The sequence below is a fragment of the Calypte anna genome, chromosome 11, assembly GCF_003957555.1.
Source record: "Calypte anna isolate BGI_N300 chromosome 11, bCalAnn1_v1.p, whole genome shotgun sequence".
NCBI classification, from domain to species: Eukaryota; Metazoa; Chordata; class Aves; order Apodiformes; family Trochilidae; genus Calypte; species Calypte anna.
The window spans coordinates 3,910,504-3,925,479 of NC_044257.1; positions in this window are offsets into that span (position 1 = coordinate 3,910,504).

The following is a 14,976-nucleotide window of genomic DNA, read 5'->3' on the forward strand; positions in this document are numbered from 1 at the left end:
TGGAGGGAAATGTTGGGAGGCTTTATTTTTTTAATTTATTTTTTATGTGTGGATTGTTTTATTTTTTACTCCTTTTTTCCTGAACGGACAGGACTGGAGATTGTGACATCAGTGAAATATGGCAGACATACTGCTTCGTGTGCCAGTGGTCTGGCACTGATCACTTAGGAAAGGAAGCAAATTTTCTATCTGGATTCTTATTCTGTGATCATGTCCTGAGGATGTGGTGTGCTTCTGCCCTGGCTGCTCTGCAAACTTCCCTGTTGTTGACTGTAGATTTTTTTTTTCTGATGTAGCAAACCCAAAATGTTTTAAATACTGAAGTTATTTTTAAATTTTGAGATCAGAAGGCATATGATACATTTCAAGGCTACTGGAGGAGATACCAGAATTCAGGCAATAATTATTGTGCTTTATACAAGCAGGATCCATGTAGATACCAACTAATCCCCTCCACTGAGGCACGGAGAGCCAGTATTATTATCCCTGTGTTATGGATAAGAAAATTGAGATGAATAGTTAGCAGAAGGCCATGTATTTATGTCAAAGTTAGGAGAAAATTTTAAAACAGTGAAGCTTTGCATATGATGAGTAGTTACTGATATAAACGAAGTCTTTGCATCTTTTTTAAGTCTGTCTTTTGGGGGCTAGAACTAGACCTGCTTGTGGCTTGCTCATGGTTTTATTTTCCCTAGTATTTACAGTAAAGAGTGTGTAAAATAACTGGAGCAGCAGTGGTGCCTGGAGAGAAGGAGAGAAACGCTTTGGGTGGAATGTACTGAACTGTTTCAAGCAAGGAGTTCCTTTTCCCAAAAGCCTGGTCCAAACAAGGAATTTTGAAATAACATTTTCACTTCAGAATCCTACAAGTTCAATAAAAATATTTTTAAAGCATATAAGCCCACAAACAGTAAGTGTGTAGGCTCAGCTTACTCCAAGAGAACCCCTTTTTAATTTTTTCCCTTTAATATTTTTCACTCCAGACAGGAGGGACTTCCCCCCAAAATCTATTCTACTCACAGTTCACCTATAGAGAACTTTATTTTTCTCTAAATACATTTCAACAGCAGACTCTGTGATCATCCAGGACTGGGTAGATACAATCCATATGTTTCTCCTTTTAGGAAATATGACTCTTATACAACAGCTAAAAAGTAAAGACCGGAAAGATTTGCAGCACCGTATAGCTTATTAGTCCCTAATCCTTATTGTAAAAGACATTTTGTACAGTACAAGATACGCTGTGCACGTGTGGATGCTGGCAGATTAGTCTCTAACAAGGCTGAATAGTTGAGATTTCTCACAGAGAATGATCACTGGGGAAGTCAGAGGATGGAAGGGCCAAACACAACTGAGAAAAATGTTTTTCCAGTTCAGCCCTGTAAAATTTCTGTAATGCAATCTGAAAAGCAGCGTGCTCTTTGGGTCAGGTTCTGAATGGAGATACTGGATCACAGGGGGAAATTTTGTGGAAATGGTTGAAGTATTGAATTGAAGAATCATGCATAAATTGATGACTTTTGAGTAGCTCAGGCTAAATTTTCCCAGTGTGCTTTAGTGGAATGAACTGTGTCTTAACTTTGTGGTGTGGGCTTTTGGGAATCAGATGGAGCCAACTGCTCTGTCTCCTGTCTGTAACCACCCAACCTGCTCCGGCTGACAATGTTCCTCTTGTTGCAGCCCTGGCTCACTCACAGCCACACTGCCCAGCTGATGGACACCTTCAGGCCAGGCCAGGCAAGACCTGATGGTCTCCATTAGGAGCTGTATATTTTTATTTAGTGCAAAATTCTGCGAGTGTGAAAACGCAGGAGTCCCCTCCGTGGTTTTTAGAAAGTGATGGAATATCTATTGCTGTTACCTTTTATCTGATACACCCAAACTGCAGAGCTAGATCCAGCTCTGAAATGTTCTTTTAAGTTCCTCATGACAAGGTCTTTAATTAGCACTTGCAGAGCATTGCCATGCCATGACACCGTGCTACTACTAATGAAAATAAACCCCAAGTTGTGTTCCTTGGTCTGTTGACATTTACAGTTGTGCAGGCTGAGCCAGGCTGGGAGCTGCCGCTTATGAGTAGGTAAGTCAGTCAGACACCAAAGCACAACCCGAGCTTCAAACCTGGGGCAGAAATCAGTGAGACGGTGGCTGCAATGCTGCCTGTCCCCAGCTGGCCCTGCTATTGAGCCCCGGTGGCTTTTTCCCTGCTGGGATGCTGCTCTCAAAGGCCACCTCGGGACTTGCCCTGCCGTGGTTACAAAGTTGAGGATAATTTAGCTCTTCTGTTAACTTAGAAACCTGCGATGATGGGAAGAAATAGTTGCTGTAAAGCATAATGCATATGGAAATGGGAACAACGTAGCTGAGATCAGTCTTGGAGTTTCAATTGACTTTGGACCATCAGGATTTTGGCCAGTTGCTTGAAACCTTCAGTGTGTCAGTGAGGTATCAGGGAGGGACTCACCCTCGTTTGCTTCTGGCTGAAGGTGTTTCTAGGCATCTCCTTATGTGTGAGACTTGCAGAAGAGGGAAAATAGAGTCGTTGCTTCTCATTTTCTTGCAGTTCTTTTTTCTAAATATAAACAGATAAATATGTAATACCAGAAAGCTTAACTTGGGTATAATGTGGGAGAAGGAGGGGGAAAAGGAAAGGCTTCATAATCTAAAAGAAGTGCAAAAATATTTGCGCTGTATTTTAGTCTTTTTTATTTCCTTTTGGCTTTGTTTGTTTTGTGGCATTAGTGGGATAGACCCTACCAATTTTGCTGGCATCTATTTGTAACCCTGGAATGCTTTTTGGCAGATGTAAAATTAGAAACAAATTTCATGTGTTCTGCAGTGCCCTCCAGTGCTATAGAGAACAGGAACAGAATATGTGGCTTTGTCAGGATGACTCCAGGAAACCACAAAGAAGCAGAGATTAGAAACAAAATTGGGAAAATAAATAAATAAAAAAGGAAATACCCCACCCCCTATGTAGCAGATGCTGTGCAGCCTGGGAGAGGAGTACAGAGCAGAGCCCCCCCTGCCCTGATGAGAGCAAACAATGGAGCCCTCGGTGTGACAGGAGACAAGGGCACGGGATTCAGGGTGGCTTTCAAATGAGTGGTTCCAGGGTTTGGTGGCAAGATGATGCTCCAAAATGTACCTGTCTATTTGCAGGCATGTGAATAAATAAATCCCCATTCCCTTCCCCCCAGCAGGGTGGGAGTGCTGTACGCTCAGACCATCAAATTAAAAGCAGGCAGGTTTTCATTTCCAAGCCTGCATGTTTGGAGATGATGGATGGTGAGATATATGTCCCTATGATGAAGGTTTCATTACAATTTTTTTTTTTTAATGTGCAACAACATGGCTCTTCACTTCCAAACAAGAAGTGCCATCCTCTTGCTTGTAGCTCCTAGATCCAATACCTGTGATTTTGCCACAGGAAATTATCAAATAACTGATTAATTTATTGATTTAATATAAAGTCAGTATAAATATTGATTTCATATATTTGCTCTGGTTTTACTGCAAAGCTTCCAAAATTTTGAAAGACATAATAAACTATATAAATGAAAACAGAGATGGATAATGATGGGGTGACTAGGGAACTGATTGGTGGGATAATTTAAATGCAAGTATTCAAGGAGATTTAACTAACTTGTCTCTGCCACAATGTTCTGCCAGAAAATCTGGACTGTCTGTGGCATTGCTCATGTGTAGAATAGGTTAAAGTTTACTTGAGGGAAACACGGGACTGTGGAAACACGTGCAGTCTGAAAGGTGAGCTACTGCCTGACAGGGATGCAGATGGAGCAAGCTCTGTGCTGGGTGTCATGTGTGCTGACACAGTTACAAATGCAGGGAAAGGGAACCTCCCTGAAATTGCTCAGTGATTTTCCTGCAATTATCAACTCGATTTCATGTTAGCTGTTTCTCACCTTGCCTTCTCTCCACACTCTCCTAAGGGATTTTTTTTTTTTTTTTTGCTTCAATTTGCACATACGTGCACAGTATAAAAGTGCCCTCATCTCCTTAAGCCTCTCTCTCTGTCACTGTAAATGTTGCCCTCTGAATGCAAGAAGGACACCAGTGACCCATTTTTGTGTGGCGTCAAAATGTGAAAGTTCAAACAGCATTTTGTGATTTTTCTGATAATACCCTTGCAGCCTTTAGTGCTGCTACCCCAGAGCTGGCAGAGTTCTAGGAAAGAGGGGGAGCGTTCTAGGAAAAACCTAGTGACACCACTTCCCCCTACCCCTGCAGCACTGCCCCCCATTAAAAACACATTTTGCTCTGGCACTGAGAGGATAAATTAAAACCACCCAGACAGCTTTAGGTTATGTGTCTGAGTGCTGAATCCAGCTGGGCTTTTGCTGAGGGCATGCTGGGGAGTACACACGCTGAGAGCTATGTAATGTCCTCGTGCACACAGTCACTAATAATTTTTCCCTCTTGCTCTTTGCTGGAGTCTTTGTCCCACTCGTTCAAATTAGATCCTGCAGGAGGATTTCTCAGGTTGCTTTCTAGTGGACTTTCCTTCTTTAGCCATCAGTGGGTGCAGTGAGGAATTTCTGTCATGGCAAGACTTCTCTGCACCCCTTCCTGGGAAGGTCAGTGAAGGAACAGACAAGAGCTCATGTCTGACCTGCACACAAATCCAGCCCACCCCCTGCTTAAGCACTAAATTGACATTTGATGTCACTCAGATGAGAGTCCATCTCAGTATCATCTGATTTTGGTTTCTCTAAGATTTTCTCCACCAGACACTGTTACTTTAGGGTCATTTTAGAGAATGTACATTTTTGAGCTCTGGGAAATGAATATTTCATATTCAAGGTCTGATGAAGTGACTGGTAAAGCTATATATTGCTTCCAAGTCAGTAGTTACTTGTTTTTCTTGTACTAACAGGGGTCCAGTAAGTTTTTAAAAAGGCAAATTTATCCTCTCGTGTAAGGTTCTGATGGGTGGAGAACTGTGCCTGAGATCCCAACACTCAGAAGCTACTAGGAATTGGAGCTCTTTGAAAAAAGAAAACCTACTTTCCCTACCAAATGGCTGGGAGATGGTCACTTGTGTATTATATGCACGCTTGAAATAAATCTGCTGTTTTATTTTTTCAAAATATTTGAGTTTTGAATGCTGTGTACTGAAAATGCAAAATTAAATGCTTGTAACTTTATGAATTTAATCTTTTGGTGCTGTGTTGCCTTCTGGGTGTGCCACCATTAACTGCAGCTGTCCATCAAGGCCAAAACATACCTTTGACTGACTTCATTCTTCTGAAGAAAGCATCTGGATTAGAAATGCTGTAGTGCTCCAGTGAGGAGGTACTGCATGATTGTAACATAAAACTTGTATTAAGCCATTTTGACAGGGGTAGCATTCCCAGTGAGGTTGGTTGGTAGAACTTGGCTGCCTGTCCAGCACATGCCTGAAGTTTGGTTGTTGCCTGAAACTCCTTGGGCACCTCTTGGGCTGTACTTCAGGAAGGGCAACTGAGTACCTGGAGAGGTGGGCAGCTCTGTACCTGCAACCAGGCAGAACTGAGGAAAGCTTTTTTTGTGTGTGTTCCATCACTCTACAGCTACAGTGTCCCATGCGGCCACCTTCTAGCACGGTAAACTTTTTGTGAAAAAGTTTATTTTGTCTTAAGTAACACAGACAAGCTAGAAAAGCAGAGAATGTTCTCATGGAACACCCTGAGCCTTTAACAAGGCAGCAGAGTCACAGCTGAATTCATGTCATACGCAGCCTTCTGCCTGAAATTTTAACAGACAAAGTCACTGTGGGCCAAAGCCTTGTGTGTAGGTTTTGAACTCACAAAGGCTTTAAAAATGAGCACGTTCTTCTTGTATGTGTTCTTCCAACCCTGCTCCTTAGTGTGAAGTGATCTATTCCTGTGGGGCAGACCCCTGGAAACAGCATTCCTGCTGTGAGGGACTTTGTGCCATGTGGCAGAGCTGCTCCTCCCTGAGGGGCAGAGCTGGCAGGACCTGCCCAGCCTCTCCAAAAATCCCCTCCCTTCTGTATGCCATAGGTGAGTGCTTTTCGGGCACAGGGAAGAGCTGAAGTTGGTTGCATCCAAACCTGGGGTTGGTGCTGTGATCTTACGTGGCTCTTCTTGACTGCAGAGTCATCCTCAGCCTTGCACACCTTAAACTGCTGCCTGGGCTCTTTTAGTTTGTCCATGATTGTTACTAAAGCTGTTATAAACTGTTTTCCCTTGCAAGGAGATTTTGGTTTGTAAATCTTTAAAATAATCCAAAAACCTCTGTTGGTGGTGACAAGGTAAACTACTACCTTTTTATGATTAGTGCTACAGTTTGGCAGAAGTATTATTTTTTTTTTTCAGTTTTTACTGTTATAAGTAAAGGTTTTGACTGTCACATGAAGTTTTCTTTGGGAGTCCTTCATTTCAATTATTTAGTTGAGTGAGAAAGAAGTACAGATTTTATAAACTTGCTCCCAAGAGTGTAGTAGGATGTTGTCAGGCCATGTAATTCCTTGATCCTGGATTTTTATCAGGAGAAACATAACTGGGAGGAAAAGGGAGGAAGGAGACACCTGACTACTGCCCATGTTTGCTGGGTGGGAAGAGTAGCTCAAGGCTGACAATTCCTGTGGCAGATTTCTGAAGAGAGCTCTGACTCCCTGTGACATCCTTTCCACCTTAAGTAGCCCAAAGACAGAAAAATAAAGATTACTTTGGGTTTGTTCCAGCTGTTTGAGTTTTCAGGTTTCCTTCCAGTGTCTGTTTTCCTTTTTCATCTTCCTCTTCCTAGAAAATGTCTGTGCTAGAGGTAGCATAGCAGGGTGGAGACCCCTCCGAGCCCACCTTTGGATCTGGTCATGTTGGCACAAGGTGCTCAGCAGGCTGGGGATGTGCCTGAGATAGCCCACACCAGACTCTGCTGGCCCTGGCCCCTCGCTGTGTCACTGAATGTCCAGTGGGATGGGAGAAAGAGATGGAATCATCGTGCTGGTCCCCGGCAAGCTGGCAAATGACATTGCTGACCACGTGTAAAATAGTGACCCAGCACTGCCCTGGGCGGCTGTCCCTCAGAAGGGACCCATGGGCACAGTGAGCAGCAGTGCAGCTTCCACCATCACCTCCCAGTTAGCAGATAACCCTTGGGCTTCCTTCACTGCCTTGCTCACTGTGCTTTCCTTTCTTGGAGCTTATCAGACCAGTTGAAAAGAAACAAAGGTAGAGGTATTCCTGGCCTAGAGATGGGTCCTAACCTCCTCAGAAAAACCTTGCAGCCGTTTCAAAGGCAAGTTCTGCAAGTGCTGCTGCACTCACTGGTCCCTGTGGTGTGCTGCCTGGTGTACAAGAAATAAAGAAAAGCCCTTGACTATTAGTGGGTTCTGCTGTAATTCAGAATAATACCAGATGTTTCATTATGTATCAGGCAGCTATAAAACAGCTTCTTTGAGCCATTGAACAAAGACAGTTGACAAAAGAAAAATTAATGTTGTGTCTTTGATCTCTTGGTTTAAATTTGTCTTTTTATAAATAGTGATGGGTTCTGGTTAAAAACACTAACAATTTGTTAAATATGCAAATGTCTGAAGTTTCTTAGCAACAGAACAAATAAGTGTTTTTCTTCTAATATAATATGTATGCTAGTTTAGTAAGCACACAATAAGTTAATTAGGCTGTGGTTAGGTATTATTTGTAAATGTCATATTAGCATGCTGTTTTGTTTCTTTGTTGCAACTGAAAAGCCTCAAACTTACTGATCTCACTTATTGCATTTGTTTTTTCCTCTAGTTTCCAAATGAGTTTATATTTTAACATACTTGCGGGCAGAATAATGATTTATTAAGTTGCCTGTTTATTATTGTTTTGCTGGGTTGTGATGTCTCCTTGTCTTTACATTGTTAGCAACGTCAGAGATTTTGCAGGGAAATTCTGAGAAAGCACACATTACATGTGTACTGAAGCTGCTGCAGTGTACTGTGATTAATGTTGTTACAATGAATACCAAATGAATTAATAATGATGGGGCCACTAAATTTTAAAATGTTGGCATTTGTCTAAATGCTGCTCCGAGAGAGGGTGGAGGAGCTTGGCACGGTAGGAATTGGACAAAGCAGCATTTTTGCTGCCAGCATCCAAGCAGTTTGTTTCTCTCCAGTTACAGTCAGCTGTTAACATATTCACTGCCAGGGAGATTTAGGTAAATCCAGGGAACTTTTTCCTGTGACTGTAAAACTTCACTTTAGAGTCTTCTGTTTCTCCCCTCCTCTGGCAAAGCCTTCTGCCAATAGCTCTGCTACTTCCATGGTCATGGTGTAGCAGGTGGGGAGAAATTCCAGTCCCATATGCCTCTGGGTCACTGGTGAAAGGAAGGGATGGGCAAGTACCTTCATGCACACAACCAAGCAACAAGTAACTGTCTTGTGAAAATTTTGAAAGTTTGAAACAGGTAGGACTGCACTGCTAACCCAGGAATGCTTCCCTGACCATCCTGAAGCACATTTTGAAGTGTCTTTAGTTTCACTCTGGTGGTCCTGTAGTTCTTTATCAGTAGGGAGTAGTTTTAGATGAGGCTTTTTTGTCCTGTTGAGATGTCTGGAAGAACAGAACGCTGAATTGGAGTTCACAGAGAGCAGCATGTGCATGGCACAGCATCCACCTGGCTGCAGCCCAGCCCTGCAACTGGATGAGAGATGCTTTAGAAGCAATGGCTTTGACTCTGTGGTTGTGGTAATGTTTCCATCCACACTGAAAGTTATTTTTTGCTATTTCTGAGCACTGGGAGATGGATTTTTATGCTCTGTGCATGGGGGCTCATACCTTCTCTTAAGTTTTCAAAATGTTCTCAAAAGTTTTCAAATGGCCATCAGAAATTATCTAATTAGATCCTTGCTACATGCCAAAGGATGAAGGTGATTAGTTCTTCTAATTTTAATGAAACAAAGAAGCTTTTCTGCAAAAATAAAACAAGATACCATGGGCTACTTCTGCCCCCAAATTATCAGCAATTATCAGTAATACAGTCACCTCCTATTATGTGCTAGACCAAAAGTTATAAAATCAAACACACGATTTTATGAAGGAAGGTGAAACCCAGCAGAGCTGATGTTGATGTGCAGTAGCTCCCATGGTTTACACAAGGGTATCCTAGATAAATTTTGGATTTCTTCTTTCAAATATAAATAATAAGTTGATGATTTTTTGTTGCTCTCTGGCTACTGCATTTACCCATGCTGATTAGGTGTGATGGTGGTGTTGGGGACAGCTGTAGCAACAGTATTCTAACATTTGGATCTCTACCAACTTGTGGCAAACTTCATTACTGCAGCATCCCTGGGAGTTGAAGGTGATTTGGCTTCTGTATTTTGAAATAATTCCATCCCATCAGCAAAGTGACTTTGTTGTCCTGGGAGAAAATGTCATGAGCATGTAGACTGGCCACATGTGTAATGCAGGGCATGGATTTTGGCTTTATGTTTTCACCCATGAATTAAAGAATTCTGGGTGGTTTATTATCTAGGAATCCTGGAGCACAGTGAATGATGGACCCCTTCCCAGCAGTCTGTTCAATGTATTAATTATCTTAACGAGTAATTGTATCAAAAGCTTTTAATTCTTGATGAATCTGAAACCTGTGATGCAGGTTGGTTGGTTTTCCCCTCCCTGGAAGCCACAGAAGGACCATATGCAGCAATCTGCCTGTGGTTTTGCAAGGACAACTCATGCAGATTGGGTGCCTGCCCTCTGAGGCTGGGGAGACACAGCCAGCTGGGGTACCTGCCAGCTCCCAAATCCTGTTTATGAGCAGGATTGCAGAGGGGACCTCCAGAAAGAAGACTTGTTTTGGGGCTTGGCCAAAGTAAATGGCCTGAAAAAGTGGGCAGCCACCTTCTCTGTTGTGTGATGGTTTCCAGCTGCCACCAGCCCTCCTAAGAAAAGGGAGGAGAGTTGGGGTATGAGGGTGGGATGTGCCCCTGGCTTGTGACCAGCTCTGGCTCTGCATATGAAGGAGCAGCACAGGACTGTACACCCAAATTTTGTTAATATCCTACAATCCATCTTAATGGAAAAATCAAAGTTCCATGATAAATCACCCTCTCTAGTTTACTCAGAGTTAACCTGGGTGTCCCCTTGACATCAATCCATTTGTGCTGGTTTGGGTGGTTCTGTTGTTTTTGGCCAGTGTGGTTTTGGCTGTTTGACATTTTGTCTTCCTTTTGTGAGTCAGACTGTAGAGCCCTTGCCTGTAAGATCATCTCTGGCCTGTGCTGAGGTGACACCAAATGGGGTTTGGCTGTGATTCCTTGCAAGGGCTCCTGGTGCTGACAGAGGAGATCACAGATAGGTGTGGAGGGGTCCCAAAGAACATGAGCTGCCCAGGCTTGCACAGGGAGTCTTTCAACGGAAGATGCTTTGCTTTTCTTAAGTTTGTGCAAAGCAAATCCAACATCCCAGTCAAGCATGTGGGATTTCTGTTTCATTGGGGGTCACAGAGGAAAGGAAGTTTTAGAGCCTGTGCTCCTTGAATGCCTCTAAACACCCAGCAAGTGCTCTACATGCTAATTGGGAGAATGTTAATGGCCTGGAATGTTGTCACAGGATTACACTTTCCCAAGAAACATGGAGCCATAGCTAGTTCCCAAAGTAAGCACCACAGAGTGCAGGATGGGGCATGATGGTGCCTTTGGTTGTGTGGAACAGAACAGTGGGTTGGGTCAGTTGCCCGATGGACAGACAGACAGCTGGACAGCGTGACAGTCCTTGTGCCATTGTTATCCTCTCCCTTTCCCACTGGCTGTGGCAGGAGCCTTTGTCTGCTGCAGCCAGGTGGGAGGGGGCTTACCACAAAAGAACAGTTTGGTTAAAGCATTCTGGTGTTTTATGAATAAATTGGATTCTGCTCCCAGCATTATGAACCTGCTGTATTCTGACAGGCTTAGGGGGAGATTACCGTGCGCTTGAACGAATCAGGATCCACAGATCCACACAAATACTGGGTTTTAACAAAAATATACTGTGATTAAGGCACACAGCAGATCAAATTCAGCCCCAACTTACGCTAGGTGCAATCTCATTGATATCCATGGGTTAAAAAGCAATTTTTACAACTTAAAGCAATCAGAAATCAGCTTAGTGTACAGACTTAGTCGACCAAAATAAGGCCCAAGAGACTGTACGCTAAGCTGACTTCTGATTGCTTTAATTTTTTTAAACTTTTATCAAAGATTAATGGTCAATTATCTGGCAATCTGATTTTCTGGTACAGATTCCATTTGCATAATTTCATAGACACTTAAAATATGACCAGACTCTAATCAGTATGAAATGGGTTGAGGCATGGTTTGGTATGGCTGATCAGAATCAGCCACAATCCCTGTAAATATGTACTGCTGCTGTAGCAGGGAGGGGGATTTCAATGAGCTGATTTTAATGGGCAGTAAACAAGAAGGTTAGATTTTTTCTTTTTCTCTTTGCCTGGCTAAATATGACTTCAGGGCTAATAGGCAAAAGTACGTAGTCAAAACTTGCTTTCCTTCAGGTTTTTCATTATTTGCTTGGGCACCACTGTTTCTCCAGGTATTCCTGCCATTTATTTGCTTTTGATACAATACTTGCAAAAATGTCCATCAAACTGCACACACAGGTTAAGGTAGAAAATATTTTGCAATATTTGCCCTCCAGATTAATCTTAACTCATATGAGAGTGGAGTGCTGCTCTTTTGTAATATGCATGCAGGTCCCTGAATGAGAGGTAAAAAAACCCTAACAACCAAAAACCAAAATCATCTTAGAATTAAGGAAAGTTCATCTCCCAAAGAGGGCTGATAATGCTGCTTTATGGATATTTCAGGGCAAGGAAAGATAGTCAGGTTCTTTCCTTTTTCTGGCTGTATATGTCATGGGCCAGACCATGCTCTGGCAGCTGGATGGAACCACTGGAGTACATCCTCAAGAAAGACCCCTGGTCTTGATGTGGAGGTGTCAAGAAATGGAGAATTTACCATCTCCTTTCATCATCTGATCTAGTGCCTAATTCCTCTTCTGTTCCAGTGTGTTCCTTATTGTTCATATTTTCCTGCTTTACCTCCAGCCTGTTAGGATTTTCTCTGGTACCTACCTGGCTGTGATGCCCTGTGCTACCTCTGTCTCCTTTTGGGTTGCACAAAACTGCTCCAGCACTTCAAGGAGCTGTCAACCTGATGCTCAGTGCCCTGCAATGCATCTGCTTTGGCTTTAATCCACTTAGTAACAAAAGCGATGGAGACAGCAAAAGGACAACTACAGGAGGAGGTTAGCCACGTGGTGGGAGGGTTTATGGAGTTCATGCTGAATGCTTCTGCAGCTGCTGACATCTCTCTTGGTGTTACCAAGCCTCCCCGGTGCAGTGCAGCCTGAAGCCAGCCATAGCCTCCAGCTCATTTTTCCTTTGGCTCTTCAGTAGGAGTGGGCTTTTGTGCTCTTTAATCTTTTAAGATTTCTTGCAAAACAGGAGCTTGGGATTCTGCTGGTGTCCTGTTTGGTCTGTTCTGCTGTTTGGTGGCTGCTCTTTTTCACTTGGAGGTTTATTAGTAGGGATTTTAGGCTGGAGAGACTGAGAGCCAGCGGGCCAGCAGTTATTTAGTCACCAGGACAATCTGCTGCCATGGAGGAGACCAGGGTCTGGGGATGGTGGGGGACACAGTCTCACTGGCAGAGATACCTCACAATTAGTGAATGTTCAGGTACCTGTCAGACTGACCATAATGAGGGGGAAATATGTTCCAAGTCAGGCAGTGGTTTGTGACATTTTGGGGGTTTTTTAAGGAGGAAAAAAAAGTGGGGGTGTGCAAGGGTCCGTTGGTTTCATTGCCCTTGAGGCATCAGTGACATGGGTAGGTGTCATCAGAAAGGAAATGAGTAAATTAGTAGAAAATGTTACAATAATAAATCTGGTCCTTCTGCCACCTGAAGCAGTGAATCAACTTCTGGTTGTCTGTAGTGAGCTGGCAGGGGCAGGATGCTCACAGATTCTGAACCTTTTCCAATTCATTGCAGACTTCCCAAGGATAGGAGTTGTAAACAGCCAAAACTTCTGTACTGACCCAATCACTCCCATTTTGGTTTATCCACAAATACTAATTTTTATAAGCCTGAAAGTAAATGCAGGGGGTTTCTCTCCTGTCTTTTGCTGGGTTTTTGGGTCACAGTGCTCATTACTCATCTGTCCCATAAGTACGAGACGTACAGACACAGAGAAATGGGTCAGGAGAAAGCTAATGTCTCGTAAAGACATGCGCAAAGTTTGGGGTTTGATTTCTTAATTTGTTTTGTTCTGTTTTGTTTTCAAGTTCTGCCATGATTTGTAAACCAGGTGAGTTTCTGAACACAAGGAGTGCAGGACTGCAGAGCCCACCTTCCCCGGGTCCCCAAGTCCCACTTAAGCAGTCAGCAAAGAAAAACAGTGAGCTTGCCCTAAATGTTGGTATACAACAAAAAGAGGATTCCTAGGTGAGAGGACTCAAATTGAAAGAAACAGTAAAAGAGTGGATTTCGGGTTATCAAAAACTATAAATGTCTGTGTGTGTAAAACTCCATTCACTTCTTTCCACCAGGGACCCCCTTGCAGAGCTTTCTCCTCCTGGTTGTATTAATTTCTTTTGTTGTTTTGTTAGCATCTCTTTTGGGGTAGGTTGTTTTTTTGTTTTTTTTTTTCAGCACCATTTCTTTGTACTGCTGATATTTCCTCCCAAACTATGAACAAAAGGAAGAGAAACGCCTTATGGGGAAAAAATCCTATGAATTATAAAAACACTTATAATTTCTTTTAAGACTTTGGAACTGTCTGATATAATGAAACAGAAGTGTATATATAAAACACTGCCATGGACTGCACAGAACAGGGAAATATGGATTTTGAAGATCAATAGAAGTTAATCTGTTAGCTTCATCCTCCATTTAATTCCATAAGATTTTTCTGCCAAGGTGTGAGGGAGTACTATGGAAATGGATATGAAATGTCTTAGATTTTGGGGGGGTCAACTGCCAGAACTTTATGGTGGAGATCGGGTTTCTGAGAGAGTCTCTGAAGGTTTTGGTTTGACCCTGGCAAAGTCCCCTCCCTGAGGAGGTCTCACATTTATATATTCACTGGGGTTTTTCCTTGTGAAATTAAGCAACAAAAAAATGGTTCTCAGTTTTGTTTTTAACTGGTCTTTTATTTTAAGATCTGGTAAAGTGAAAAGCAGCTGTGGAATACTGCTGTTAACCTTTGCAACACTGAGACAAAACCCCAAGCTGCAAGCCCGTGATACGTAAGTGCCTGCAGCCTTTCTGGTTTTTCTTTTAGAAACAATTATTCTTGTCCCTGCCACCCTAAGAAAGCTTAAAGTTCTTTAAATTGAGAAAAATGCCTATTTAAAGGCATAGGTGTATTCATGTTTATCGTCATGCACCTACAGGTCCCATATTTTTTGCAAGGTTAGTTACAGAAATTCAAGTTCTCCCAACAAAGTGCAAAGGTGTCAGTCCTGGGCCTGAGCAAACACCCTGAGCTGTCAGCTCTGCCTCGGCTGAACCCGGGGCCAGGGGTCACCCACGGGGCGTCTGTAAAGAGTGCAGGGACAAAAGTTGTTAGTGGTGTGGTACCTGGGGAGATGTGTGTCTGCAACATCCATCAGCCTTCCTAAGGCAATCCTATGGGATTCTGTTAAAGAATAGGGGTTTCTTTCTGTTTCTCATTTATGCAAATAAAAGGTGAACCGGAAAAGACATCAATAAGAGGTAAGTGGCAATATCAGGTCACTTTTAATGCCAGATCACTCAGGTTCTGACAAGTCAAGTAGGAAGAATGTGCCATTTATCAATATAATAAACAGGTATATCACTCCTAACAACACACAGCACTCTTGAAACCTTACCTCAGAGCAAACAACCCATATCCTTTGCAACGTATTAAGCAGGACCCCTCTGTAGTGCTTCTTTCTCTAAGCACTGGAACTGGCCACAGAGCTGACAGTGTGCAATG